This window comes from Podarcis pityusensis, assembly GCF_964106645.2.
Source record: "Podarcis pityusensis genome assembly, chromosome: 4".
NCBI classification, from domain to species: domain Eukaryota; kingdom Metazoa; phylum Chordata; class Lepidosauria; order Squamata; family Lacertidae; genus Podarcis; species Podarcis pityusensis.
The window spans coordinates 47,881,022-47,895,180 of NC_138027.1; the positions used below are offsets into that span (position 1 = coordinate 47,881,022).

Here is a 14,159-nt window from a genome sequence, read left to right on the forward strand (position 1 = left end):
AACAATGAGGGTAATTGTAGGTTGCAACTGTTATTCTATCGAACCTAATTACTTTTCAAAATACATTTTACACAGCTCTTTTCCAAAGGCTATCTTTTATCCTTCACTGACTCCTGCAAAATGCTGATCTTAAGGAGAGTTAAATACCAGCACAAGAGCTCTGTTCCAAGTCAAAAATGAAATCCAGCGTGCTGGCCAAGTTCCATTGTAAACCACCCTAAGAAAGACCAGAGAAGCGCTTACAATATTGTTAATGGAATATTTCCCCTTTTATTTTCCTCAGTAGCATTATTGCATTAAGAACCGTGTGACAGAAAACCACGGAGATGCAGAATAAATAACCATAATGTATCAAAAGCAGACAAAGGTGTGATTGATCTGTCTGGAATTGGCAGACTCTTTCGCTGTGTCAGGCTGTTTCTTTGATCAATGAAGGTATAGCCTCTGACCCTTAAAATCAATGGAATTGATTGAAAGGGAAAAGAGAGTAAACCATGAGAATGCAGGATGGGCTTTAACCTTCACTGTGTAGAAAGGTTTGAAATATTAATTTTATGCATGTACTTAATACCTAAAACATTGTGTATGATTGTTTAAAGCATTCCCTTGGTCTTAGTAAAGGAACTAGCCTTCTAACAAAGCCATAGCTTGTGATTACAATCTTGAGTATTTCCGCCCTTACAGAGCATTGTTTGTAAAATATTTGTGCTTCTACCCTCACAAATAAGATGGCATTTTGCTGCTTTTGGAGACGGATCATGCAGATGTTTCTGAATACAGAAACACCATAATCTCTTACCCTTCCTTTGTAAGCTTCTTGTGAGCATACCTGTCTTCACTGCAGCACCAGCAATACCAAATAGTCCCTATACAACCTCATGCTTTTGAATTTTGTAAGGAAGTGGAAACAAATAAATAAGAAATATACAAAGGTTAGAGAAACCTTTGTTCAAAACATGTAAAAGAAGGAACCGTCTTTGCCTGACAACTTGCTGTACTACATTCTCAGAAAATACTGTAGCAGACATTTTTAGTATATGAAAGTTAGAGCTTTTAAAGAGACAAAGGAATAATAAGGCATTTTATAAATATATTCTACTGCTGCAATTTATGCAATAGCATTATGATCAGCAATAATTCATTTCAAGTACAAAGTAAATACTAATGTTTTCCATCCTCATTAAACAATCAATTTCTTTATTATTGATATAGTGTATCATGTTTCTGTATCATGCCATTTTTTCAGATGAGATTTAAAATAACCAAAGAAGAATATATATATGCATTGAACAATGAAAAGAGAATACATAAAAACATTCAAAGCTAGCACACCATTTCACCTCAATAGAATGTTGTTTAACAGAAGCATTCAAGGTTGTCTTTTGGTTGGTTGAGAGATTAAGATTGTCACAAATAATGATGGATCCTTTAATTTGCATATGTTGGTATTAAACAAGAATTAACACAGTGATGTTTAAAGTAATTTAGACTGCATTTATTTGAGCTGTGCTAATTGAAAGAAAACAAAAGGAAAAATGAAGTAAAACAGCTTCCTCTTGTGTGAAGAATTTTCTTCCACACATGTACAGGAGTCGTTAGATCACTGATATACCTGTTTGAACAATTGTTTTCTGTTATGTTTCATCTCCACAATTTCACATGACTTGAGTGTGTTGTGTGCATGTTTAACCTGCAACGGTAAAGATAGAAAAATCAGAGAACACAAGAGAAGAATAGGAGTAGGACAAAAGTGTCAACATGGGCAAACTGAACAAATTTCCCCCCTCAGTCATCTCAAGCCATGATTCTTTCAAAGCATGTATTACCTTGTTCCGCAGAATAATGATGCATTTTAAGAACAGTTAGGCAACGAATTAGCATGCAGACACATTCAGTGACTCACTCTTTCTAAATTATAAATCTCTATTTGATCCTCATAAAGGTAAGATACTTAGTCGTCTTTTTAAATTAATATTTGTTTCTACATAGCTTCTTAAAAGCAGACTACAAAGGTAAAATACTATATGTACTCAGTGTCTCTTGCCATCAGTTTATTTGTACTGGCCCTGCATAATTTCTACTATAAAAGTCTTTCAAAGCATACATATTCTCAAAAGCCAAAGATCTCACATTTATAATTTCCTTTCTAAAAAAACCCCCCAGTCTTCAGCTCCAAGATAATGCATCTTTCTCATGCTTTACTTTCTTTGCTATGGTATTTATTTCTTCAAAACCGGGAAAGAAAGAAAAAAGATAATTGCACATAACCTTCAAATTTAAAGCCTATCCCACCGTTTCATGTATTCGTGCACCTGACAGCCTTCTATCTCGAGGTCTTTGTCACTCCTTCTTTCTAGACCCCCCATTTCAAAGAAGAGATGGAATATCACCTCTGTTTTGGTAGCTGCAGCAATGGCTGCTCTCATTTTGCCTCTTCATGTGGAAACTGTGTGTTTCTAGTCTGGCAGCCAGTGCTGTCCCCTTGTGGATGATGAGAACAATTTTGAGGCTTGCATATGTCATGCTGTTCGACAAGCTGAATGGTGTGCCTGTTAAGTTTTTCATCATCTTTATGAAATTCATACTCATCTCATTGAAATGCTATTTCCCCCCCACCCCTTAACCTCTAAAGGACAGGACCATAGATTCATTCTCTGTCTCCTACCACTCTCAGTAGATCTCTTGCGAGCAAGGATATGAAATTGAACTCATTTGCTAGTGGTCATACGCTAGCAGTCATGTTGTCAATCTAGACTAATTTGTAACTGCGAAACTGAATGTGCTACTTGGTAAATGAATATTTTCTAAACACACAGTTTTCTTATTACCTTACATGAACTCCACACACACACACACACACCCGGCATAGAATAATTACCACAGACATTTGCACTTATGTAATCCTATTTACTGTCAATAAAGCAATAAAACAGTTTTCCAGCCATGTTCCTAACCATGTTTATTTGTAAATAAGTGCCATTGAAATCATGAATTTAATCCCAATAACTGTACATAGGTTTGCATCTTATTTCAGGCAGTATTGTCTGTATTTAAGCCACAGCTCAAGAACACCATGTCTAAGAATATGTATGTATGTATGTATGTATAGATACACACACAGAGAGAGAGAGAGAGTGTGTGTATCTTTAAATCCTATCACTTTGGTGCAATTTATTTCAGTTAGGCTGCAATCCTATCCATACTTTCCTGGGCCTTAGCCCTTCATGATATTAGCCACAATCAAGGGGAAGGTAAGTTCATTGAAACCCAATGAGACAACCATACAATGGAAGGCTTCCAGTGCTATTTTTCTATTCATTTCAGTGTCCACTGGCCATTGCTACCCCATAGGCCCAATGCTTAGATGTGAAAGGCCCGAATCCAGGCTTAGATATGGTCAGTCATGGCTGACTATTGATTCCAGCATGTCCACACTAAACATGTCTTAGTCTGGAGCTAACCCATTGTCTTATATAGTCTGGATCCAACCCATTGTACCAGCATCCTAGTGCAGGTATGGTCTTAAAATCAGTTCCATTGCTTTGTGGATGTATAAGGGGAGTTTAATTAAGAGGCTTGTGAAGGACAAGACATAATGATGGAGGAAGTTGAGTTAATAGAATTAATTTGTTCAATGTACTGCATATGCACCACAATCCCATCTGAGATTCGTTTTCCTCACTAAGAATATGACAGCATTTATATAGCAAAGGTAGAAATGCATGCGAGGAATTTATTTTTGTTTCTGTCCAATAATAATACCCACAATTACTTCCCACAACATTAAATGTGATCATGAAATATGGCCATCATGTGCTGAATCTTCTGTAATATCTAAAGGTTCATCTTTTCCCCTAGGGGTTCATAACATAAAATATACTTGCCATGTATGTACAAAGGGAACTGTAGGGTTTGTTTGTTTATTTATTTTCTTCTGAAAGGAATATTCAGTGAAAAACAAATGCTGCTGTTATTTACTAAAGTCTTTAAGCAGAGATGCTGTGACTTATGAACTGAACAGATCCCCAAATGGTCAATGGTTGGAAATGTATTTTTCAAATAAGTTGCTCAGTCAAACAGTTTTGGGTAGAACATGTGGATGTCCTTGTGTCAAAGTCCTGCACAAAGTGGGTGAAAGTTAGAGGGAAATATTATTTTATACATGTTCAATGGAGAGCAGTGACTGGCTCCAGTCTAATTCTGCAAGTCCCTTCACATTTGTAATCTTCAAAGAAATTGCTGTTTAATGTTAGCAACATTCTTTGATCCACCCTGGCTTTTCCACAGGCATAATCACAGTCATATCTATATAAATGAAGAGACATATGGGAAAGAAGGTGTGTTAACTCAACATTACTAGTTCACCACACTTTCATGGCAACATTATTAACAAAACTTAAAAAAGAAAAAAGCCTGCTCGTGCTCCCCTTTATAAAGTAAGGTGACTGAGCACTTAGGGATGACCAAGGGTTAATTATTAGAAAACTGGAATCGGGGAAAACCTTAAACCTGGGTCTGTGACAGCTGTAATTGAGCTGATTGATTACGACATCTCAGCTATTGATTTAATCTAGTCTGCATTCCCCACTGGCTCTAAAGGTGCCCCCAGATGAAGTCCTGAGCACTTGAACCTGGATATTCTCCCAAGTCACAGCCCGGGTATAAAATTACAAAATGTTTAGCCATTTTCTTCCTTGTTTGCTTCATGCTTTTTATTCAAGCGCTTCTAAATACTCTGTAGATGAATATTTTTAACCGCTGATGAGTTGAGATATCTTGTAGTTTGCAGGACGCACCACTCACTTGTAAACATAGTAACCTGCCCTGCCCCTTGACAGCAATACAGCAGTTTACCAGGGTAAGAAAAGGGGCAGACCAAGGATGCTGGAAGGAGCAACCAAAAAAGAAAGTAGTAATAAAAGTAAAATAAAAAATAATGATGATGAATTCTAGCAAAAGTAGACCGACAAGCTCAATTCGATGCGTATTACTCCAAGGAAGTCTCACTGTGTTCTGTGAGGTTTATTCCTACCAATGTGCCTAGGAATAAGCCCCACTGTCACATTAAGGCTTAATTCTGAGTAAACATCTATAGGTTTGCAATGGCCAATCTAATATATGCGCAGCTCTAGGAAGTCAGTATAGGTCGCAGACAGTTGATAGCAGTACATAGTCACACTGTAGGTGTTGTCGGTTTTTTAAAAATAAAAAAGTAAACCAGTTAATTGAATACCATAATCCTGTCATTTTTATCAGTTTTCCAAATCTGATTTCAATCCTTCATTTGTTGGGCTATGTCTGGTGTGGTTTCATGCCTTGCAAATTTTTGTGGTCTTGCCTGCCTTTTTGTCTGTTGTTGTTGTTGTTGTTGTTGTTGTTGTTGTTGTTGTTGTTGTTTTACCCCACCCATCTGGCTGGGGTTTCCCAGCCACTCTGGGGAACTGCTTCTTAACTATCTTTCTTGGGGTGGGGGTTAAAAGTGTTGATGGTATTAATTGATGCACAATCTTCTTTAGGGGTCATATACTAACGCTTGCTTCTTTTCTCTGTTGTAGTTTTTCGTATTTTAATATGAATGTTGTGCAGATTGAGGCCTTTCATGCTGCCTGTCCACTTAGCTTGCCCAGTCCCTACTTTAGTTGGCACTGCATGCTGGGATCTGCCTGTTTGTTGAAAGCTGAGAAACTTTTTCCTCTTGGGGACAGAGTACTGTACTCTGTTTCTTACATGAATTCTGTACTTTAAATCATATTGACATAGTGTTCCTTTTTCACAGAACTAAGTGCACAACACATATTTAAAATTTACCAAGTGTTAAGACAGAGCAAGTCAAAGCACATTAAATAACTGCATTATGAAACTAGCATGGCACACATTTTCTGCATCTCAGCTAGTAAACCTTTTGCTGAGATTTACAGAATATCTGTGGTCAAATAGCTCCATATGTATGTTGATAGATATACAATGATAAATAATGCTCGAATAAAAAAAGCCTGCACCATTGTAGTGCTTTTGTGCAATACAGTATAGCTGTTATTCTTTTGTTCTCTTTCTCCCTCGCTCCCTCCCTCTCTCACACATACACACACAGAGGCAGACACTCAGTCACTTTGTTTTTTGAAGTCTAGAACTGCCCCTTCCTATTACAGATTTTAAACCCAGAAGCTTTCTGCTTTATCATCATATTAGTGACTCGGAATCAGGCAGTAATTTGGAGGGGCGGGGGAATAAATCACCATTCCTATTAGGTGACAGCCTGACTCGTTTTTTCTATTTTTTTAATGCAGAGATTCTCATTAGGATGAAAATTATTAATTTTCATTAGTTTTGTTTAAAATACCGAGATGAAACGTTGCAACCTTGTAGCTTGGGAGAGAGGTGATGTGCACACTGGAAGAACCGTTTCCACCTATGAATTCAGCACAGGGGAAAGGCGGCGGGTGGGGTGGGGGTGGGGGGGAGAATGAAGGCGTAGAATAAATTCTAAGTCTGTTAAAGAATTGCTGGCATTATTTCTCCTTACATCACGTGTGTGTGTGTGAGCCGAGCTTGTCTGCTCTTCCTGAGGCAGAAGACCGAGGATGAACGTCTGTGCACAGTCTGTTTCCACAACTGCATTTGGAGATCTGTCTTATTGATTAGGGGGGAGAAAGGGGTGGGAATAGGACGGGGAGGGGAGGGGAGGACCGTCAGGCTCCTGGCTTATTGCAGCTCAAGACATTTTCTTCCGGAAAGATGTCAAACAACTGAGATACAGCTACAGAGGAAGTAGAAAGGTGGGGAAAATAAGAAGAGGGACCTGTTTAGAAGAAATGAAGGCATTTCTTATGAGTGTACTGGGGCTGCTGCTGCTGCTGCTTTTTTCCCCTTCTCCTCCTTCCTTCCTTCCTTCCTCTTGCAACATCTGACCCGCAAGGCTGGAGTCACAGCGTCATGCAAATGTTGCAGCCCAGCAGGTCTGGCAGAGGGCGGATGCTGGAGAGAGAGTTAATGTAAATGACGAGTGCAGGGAAAAATCCAGCCGCTGCCACCCCCTCCACTTGCAGCCGCTCTGAGTCAGCATCCGACGTTTCGCCTTGCCTTTGTGTGCGCGCGTGTGTGTGCGTGTTTTGTCTGTGCAGCTGCGTGTGCATGTCTGTCTGAGTGTATGTAAGTGAGCATGTCCGTCTGAGTGTGTGTGTGTGTGTATGTGTGCGCGCCCGCGCGCGCGCATATTCATGGGAGGTAAAACCCAGTCAGTCAGTGAGAAGCAAAGGTACGTTGGAGAGCAGCTGAAATCTGACTGATTTCCATCTACTGAGCATCAGATGTATTCCCTAAGGAGGATGGGTCTATGTGATGGGGGGGGGGCGGTGTAATTATGTTAATGTCATATTTACAGAGGGGCTAGATTTTTCTTCCTAATTTCTTGGTTTGGAAGCTATGGTCAAAAATTGCTTTGGAAAATCATCTTACAGTTCTAACAAAAAGCATGATAATTAATTTTTTGCCCAAATGTCTAAAAATTACGGGGCTTCTGGTGATTTGTTTAACTCTTTCGTGCCTGAGGCATAACAGTTCGAAGTCTACTGCAGAGCAAATGACAAAGAAAGGGTTTGATTGTGACATGATATTCTTTCCTCGATCAAAATATTTAAAGTACTCCAACATGTACTGAATCTAGAAGTGACATTCCGTTAAATGGGGTGAGGGGCAAGGGATAATGAAACTACCTAGGAAGGAGGGGGTGTCAATTAATAAATATTTTCTTCCAGTTATTTTTTTGTGTGTAGTTTATCAGCTTGTTCTGCAACTTGAGATACTAATTATTTTGATTACTGTTGTTTTCTCTCTCCACTTTCTTTTTCCCTTTAAAGCTGAGCTGCATCATGAAGAAAGACAGGAATGAGTTATATACACCAGTCTCTGCCTCAGTGGCCAGGATCTTTATGGCTGCTGATTCTTTGGCTCTGGGTTCATCTGCCGAACATCATGGATCTGTTCCTAAAAGTAGACATTTTCTTTCCATTCTACAATTGAGACTCAGATGCCGAAGGAGAGAGAGTGAATCTTTTCCGCATTGTTGTTGTGCCATTAAAAGTCTTGGACTTTAAAAGCAAAAAGTGATTGGGGAAAATACCTTCTTTCCCGCCTGCTAACTGTATGAAGAATATTTTTTGAAAGTTCAAATGTGGTTCAACCGACTCGGGACCAAGAATGACAAGTTAGCTCAAAGTCATTGTGTTCTGCAGTTTAGGATGTGGAAAGTAAATCTGCATTCAAAAGTCAGGTGCTTTTTCATATTAGTAGAGAGATACATATTCAATAAAAGAAAGAAGGGGGAAAACATAAATGATACCCAAAGGGCATTCTTGGTCTAAAATGGCTTTAAGGTGCAGAATGTTTTAGGGCCCACTGTAAATATGGTAGTGAATATATAATGCTGAACTGTTTAATCTTTGTCTAAGCCACTGGGAAAAATAGAAGGAGGGTGTTTAAAAGTCTGTTTGAAACAGATGTAACCTGTTTTTAGCTTCCTGTTCTTACTTCTTTTGCATGCACAACTTTGATAGCCTTTATAAATGGGAGGGTTTATTAAATAAATAAATATATCTCAATAATATCTTGCTCATGCAACTGAAGGTCTGTTTTGTCAGTGTTAGTGGTGCCTCTTTTTGTTATATCTTCCGCACTTGCTGAAAGAGATACTTTCTAAAACAACAACAAAGCCCAATCTGATTAATTGAAGAAGAATTCGACTGGATCTTATCGGACTTTTCCTAGTCCCTGAGACCCTAACTTGTGAGGTTTTTTAGTAACAATCACAAGTCAGGCTCTTGGGACCTAGGCGGAGGGGAACCAGCAACTTTGGACTTTAATGATTAACTTTCCACGATATTAGCAGCATAAAAAGAGATATTTGTCGATGGGGGAGGCATGTGATGTTTTGGCCCACAGAGAAATGCATTGTGCAGAATAGAGATGGTAACGTGCTGTGTTACAGGTTCATATATTCAAACAGCTGTACTGTACTCTTTAATGTTTTGAATTAATGTTGGGCCTTCATTCGAGTGCTGGAGAATAAAGCATCCCTGTGATTAGATAATGAAACTGTGCTTGACTCGTTTGCCATTTCCACACTGAGGCCTAGCAAACCAGTATCTTCCCCCTCCCACCTATAAAGTTTTGATGCAAGTTTATAGATAGGTATTTGCCTGTCCTGTCATTTTGTTCCAATGTTTTAAATGCTTTCATCTCTGTTTCTCTGATTGTAACCAGCATCACAGCATTCTATAGCACTTTCATAGTTTTACTATAACATAAAGCTAATATCAAATGTATTGTTTTCCCTTGTGATTATTTTACTCAAAACTAGTTAACACAATTTTGTTCTGCAAAGACATAAGTGCTTCACAAGTTGTTAGCATAGCACTGAAAAGAGCTAAAATATACTGGGATTGATTTCTTCACATACAGCTTTCATTTCCATATAGTCCTTGAGGCTTTTTCAATTTCCTGTATTATCTTTCCCATCCTCTACTGTGAAAAATTCAAACTTTGCAGTCTGAAACAAAGGCATTGCACATCACAAGCATTCAAACAATTCCCCATTTTGGATTATATTCCAGCTACAGCTGATTTCCCATCCCCCTGCCCCCAGTGTGTGGGAGGAACTGTTGTACTGTCAGCATCAACACTGTTATTACAATACATTGTTCTTATACTGCAGAATAATTGTATAGTCATTTTTTTTAAAAGTCACCGCCCCAAATGTTATAAATAAATAGGGTCTTGTTCCCTCCCCCCCAAGGAAACACATTTTTTGCAAAGGCGTGGCACATTCATTTTTTGGCAACAATAGGTTTTTGCAAATTCTTTTTTAATCACATGTTTATATACTTGATCCAGCTGTGATCTAGCAGTATTAAACTAAAGGACTATGTATGTAATCAGAAAGATGTCTCCAAATAAATAGTATTGCAGGCAAAACCAGTCCATCATAATAAATGTGTAGTGCTCATTTTGACACACACTAATTAAAGCTGAAATAATGTATATATTTCACTTGAATGAAGCTTTTCCAGTTACAATAAGATAAATGGAAGGGCAGAAATCTTTATAATCTATCATTGCTCCCATGCAACCTCTGTTCGTTTGATTTTGGCCCAGTAAAATCCATAATAATACTATATGAATCCAGTTGATGTTACATTTGCACAAACAGTTGCTCTACCCACCTTTGAAGGAATACAGGAGCATAAATTCAATATGGTGCTCATAGGTTGATTGAGAATAACCATTGTTTCAGGCCAAAATAAGTCTAGCCAAAGAGTGAAGTTCATTAAGAAGGGGCTCTGTGGAGAGCACATGTATATGCAAAAGGTCTTGGATTAAGCCCCTGGCATCTAGGTAGATTTGGAAAAGACTGGAGAGCTGCCAGTCATTGTAGTGCTAACTAATGTTCTGACCTGGCGTAAGGCAATTTTCTGTGTTCCTACATAAGAATAAATAAGTTGCAGCATATGATGTCCAGTGGTGTAAAAGAGGGGAAATTGGAGATGGGTGGGTGGTAGGAATGGACACCCTGGACATTTTTTTTCAAAGAAAGAGCTATAATTACCGTATTTACCAATGTTATTGAGTCTTTTAGGGACCTCCCTTCCTCTAGCATGTGAAGGAGATGATAATGAGGCTTCCAAGTTTTGTTGTGACAGATTAGCAGAGAGGAGGTTAAGACATGGGGAAAGGCTATAGCTTAGTGATAGAACATCTGCTTTGCATGCAGAAACCCTCAGGTTCCAATTCCCAAAGTCTCTAGGTAGGGCTAGAAACCACTCCAGGCTGAAATGCTGCAAAACTGCTACTGTTCAGTGTAGATGATACTAAGCTAGATGGACCAATTTTCTGACACTATATTTCCTATGTTCATATGCTCCTGGAGAATGAAGGAATAAATCAAACAGAATTTGGGTACTTCTGATCTTTTCTTTGACAGGGTTCCCGCTTCACACTGGCTGTTTAAACACTTGCACATATTTGCAAGTTTGCACTTCTAATTAAAGGCTAAAATTTCAATTTCAGACAATCCTTTGTTAAAGCTCATTGTGTTTTACAAGTTGGACCTAGGCAGTCATAAATAAGCACTGCTGAGTTCAGTGGAGTCTACTTCCAAGTAAGTGTGCCCTGGATTGCAGTCATACTCCTAGTCAATGAATGTGTGAGATTCCCTAATAAACTGGATATAGTTTTATGTACTGTTGCTATTTGGGGGCGCATGTGTCAGGATATTTCTCCTTCCAGGATAGTTCTCCAGTATCGCAGGCAGTGGGGGTTTTTTGTGGGGTTTTTTGCATTGTTTACTCATTGATTCTTTCAGCTGCAGATGCCAGGAATGAATCTTGGAGCATTTGCACTCAAAGCATGTGTTATATCACTGAGTAATAAATGGATGGAACTCTGGCTGATCTTTTCAATAACAGCCAAAGTAGATACTTAGTAGATACTGCATCTCACAACAGATTTTAAAAAACAAGAACTTTATAATAACTTGCTTTCCGTGGATACAGTATTCAATGGCCACACATGGAATTGCCCACAGGAGTTTCCCTTTCTTTCTTTCTTTCTTTCTTTCTTTCTTTCTTTTCCAATAGAGAAGCAGGTCCATGTGTGTGGATATGGTAGTGTGGTGTGGTGATCCCACAAACTCTGGCAAGGGAATGTGACAAAATGCTCTGAGGATGAGTGAGTGGCACTTGTCTCATTGGGAAGATGGGTCCAGTCTAGGGGGAAGGGCCTTCCACATTTGTGGTTGTTGACTCTGGTGATTGTTGAGGACATTAGTACACATGATCCTACATTAGGAAGGTAACATACAAACCATCCCTAAGGATCTTTCTAGATCTCCCCAGGAATGATATTGTTAGGAGCAGGAGTTTTTTTCAGTCAGAACTTGCCAGAACCTCTCAGGTGAGCACTGGCTATACGACACACAGCAGAGGAAAGGAACATTGGGGGTTTTTTTGCCATTCAGCATTGTCAGAAATGGAAAGATGCCTACATCTTCTTTTCCCATCACACCAAAATACAACTCAAGACTATAAGGACATGTGACATTGTCATGTATTTACTGAATCCATCATATGGTCCAGCATGAAGGTTTTTTTGTTTTTGTTTTGGTAATTCAAAGATTTGGCTGATCAGCAGCAAATTTGTTGATGAATTATAGGTAAACATGAATAGCTATGTGTATATGTGTCTTTTTCAATGCTTTTTTCTATCTGTGTAATATTGTACAGTACAATATGGTATAATCAGCTCCTGCTACAGCTAGTGACTCTATAAAAAAAGCAACCTCTTGCAGCACCAAGAGACACAATGATGTGTGATGCATACAAAAAAGGAGTGATATTAACAATTTGATGAATTCCTAGTTGGGAGACCAGATTGAGCCAGACGCATACATTAATGGCTGTCTTCTGCTGGTGTGAGCTGTGCTCAGTGCGGTGGAAATGAAAGATCACCTAGTCTCCCTGATACCAGCTTATTTGTACATTTTAATTTTAAAAAGGAAAACCATTGTTTTACATACATCTCTTAACCCTTCCATGACTTTCTCTTCCCTCCTAGATTGTGTTCTAATCAACTGTCTGTTTTGAATGCTATTTAGCAATTTCCCAACAAACATCAGTCCAAACAATAAAAATAAAAATGAGAGGAATAGCAAGTGATCTTGCGTCTGTCATGTTCAGTTGGATTATCATTATTATGACAATCATGCTTTAAGTTTGAATTGTCATATGGATACACCCATTTCCCCAAATGTCATTTTAAGTCATAACAAGTTCCATATATTTCACAATATAAAATGCATTTACAGCACTTGCTTAGGATAACCTTGTTGAAGGTTTTTAATTAAACTTCAAAGGCATTAACACTTTGCAGCTCAATCCTAACCATGTTTACTCAGAAGTAAGTTTTATTGCATTCTGTAGGACTTACTCTGAAATCAGAGGGGTTGGGATTGGAGGCGGCAATTGAGTAAGACCCACTGAAGTCCCTAAGAGTCACTTCTCAGTAGACATGGTTAGGATTCCACTGTTTCATTATTTGATTCCCTTTTTACTTAGAAAACAAAAGGATCATATAAAGGTGCTTATTATGACACTGCAAAAGCCAAATACTGTAAGAATAAGCTAGTATTAAATATAATCCAACCAGAGTTAAGCAACTCTATGTCCTAGTCATTTTAGTATGATAGTTTTAAGTATATGTTTAATTTTTATTTATATATTTACAGGCTCTGTATTATGCTTTTAAACAAAACCCTCAACAAGATATAAACAACATATCCATTCCATGAAACCTTTTAAAACACATAGCAATGAAAAACAAGAACATTTAAATTTCCTCATAAGGGGTTTAGAAATAGGGGTGAACACTAAAATGGGCAAATTTGCTGATCAACCCAATTGTTCAAGGTGGCTTGTGAGGAGCTCCAAAAATGGCAAATATGATTCTGTGTAAGCAAGTGTGAAGTGATGCATTGGGGAGAAAAAAATCTTGACTTTGCATATATGCTTATGAGGTCAGAAATGATAACTGACCAGGAAAAAGATATTGGGGCCATGGTGGATAGCTCAATAAAAATGTCAACCCAGTGTACATCAGCTGTGGAAAAGCTGAATTTCATGTTAGGGATCATTAGCACAAATAAAACAGTCAATATAATATTGCTGTTATGCAAATATATAGTGCAACTGCATTTGGAATGCTGTTCAGCTACTGGTTGCTGTACTACAGAAAGGGCATCATGGGGCTGGAAAACATTTGGAAAAGGGCCAGTAAACTACATGGGGACTGGAACAGCTTCCCAGTGTGGAAACTTAAAACATTTGAGGGTTTTTCATTTAGAAAAAAGGTGATTAAATGGGTACAAGAAAGAGGTGTATACAATTATGCATGGGATGAAGCAAATGGATAGAAATAAGTTTTTCTTCCTGTCTCATAATACCAGAAGCCGGGTGCATCCAATGAAACTGATTGTTGGAAGATCTGGAACACACAATTAAAGTATTTCATATAATTAAATTATGGAATTAAATTATGGAGTTTACTTTCACAAGGTGCAGTGATTGCCGAACATGTCTTAAAACTACCCATAACTGTTTCACGAAGGCTAT

The 14,159-nt window shown here is 38.3% G+C and overlaps 2 long non-coding RNA genes across 10 annotated transcripts in view; one reads left to right on the forward strand and one right to left on the reverse strand.

Moving 5' to 3' along the window:
- LOC308476619 overlaps positions 1-9,320 on the forward strand; it is a 235,273-nt gene extending 225,953 nt beyond the window's left edge. For all 9 annotated transcript variants that reach the window (XR_013985997.1, XR_013985998.1, XR_013985999.1 and 6 more), the window contains one exon: positions 7,857-9,320. This is a non-coding gene — a long non-coding RNA (uncharacterized lncRNA). The remainder of the gene's footprint in view (positions 1-7,856) is intronic.
- LOC308476621 lies at positions 1,474-4,136 on the reverse strand. The gene is made up of 2 exons (XR_013986008.1): positions 2,269-4,136; positions 1,474-1,690 (listed from the first exon to the last, which is right to left on the reverse strand). It is a non-coding gene; the product is annotated as an uncharacterized lncRNA (long non-coding RNA).
- Positions 9,321-14,159: the final 4,839 nt, after the last annotated feature.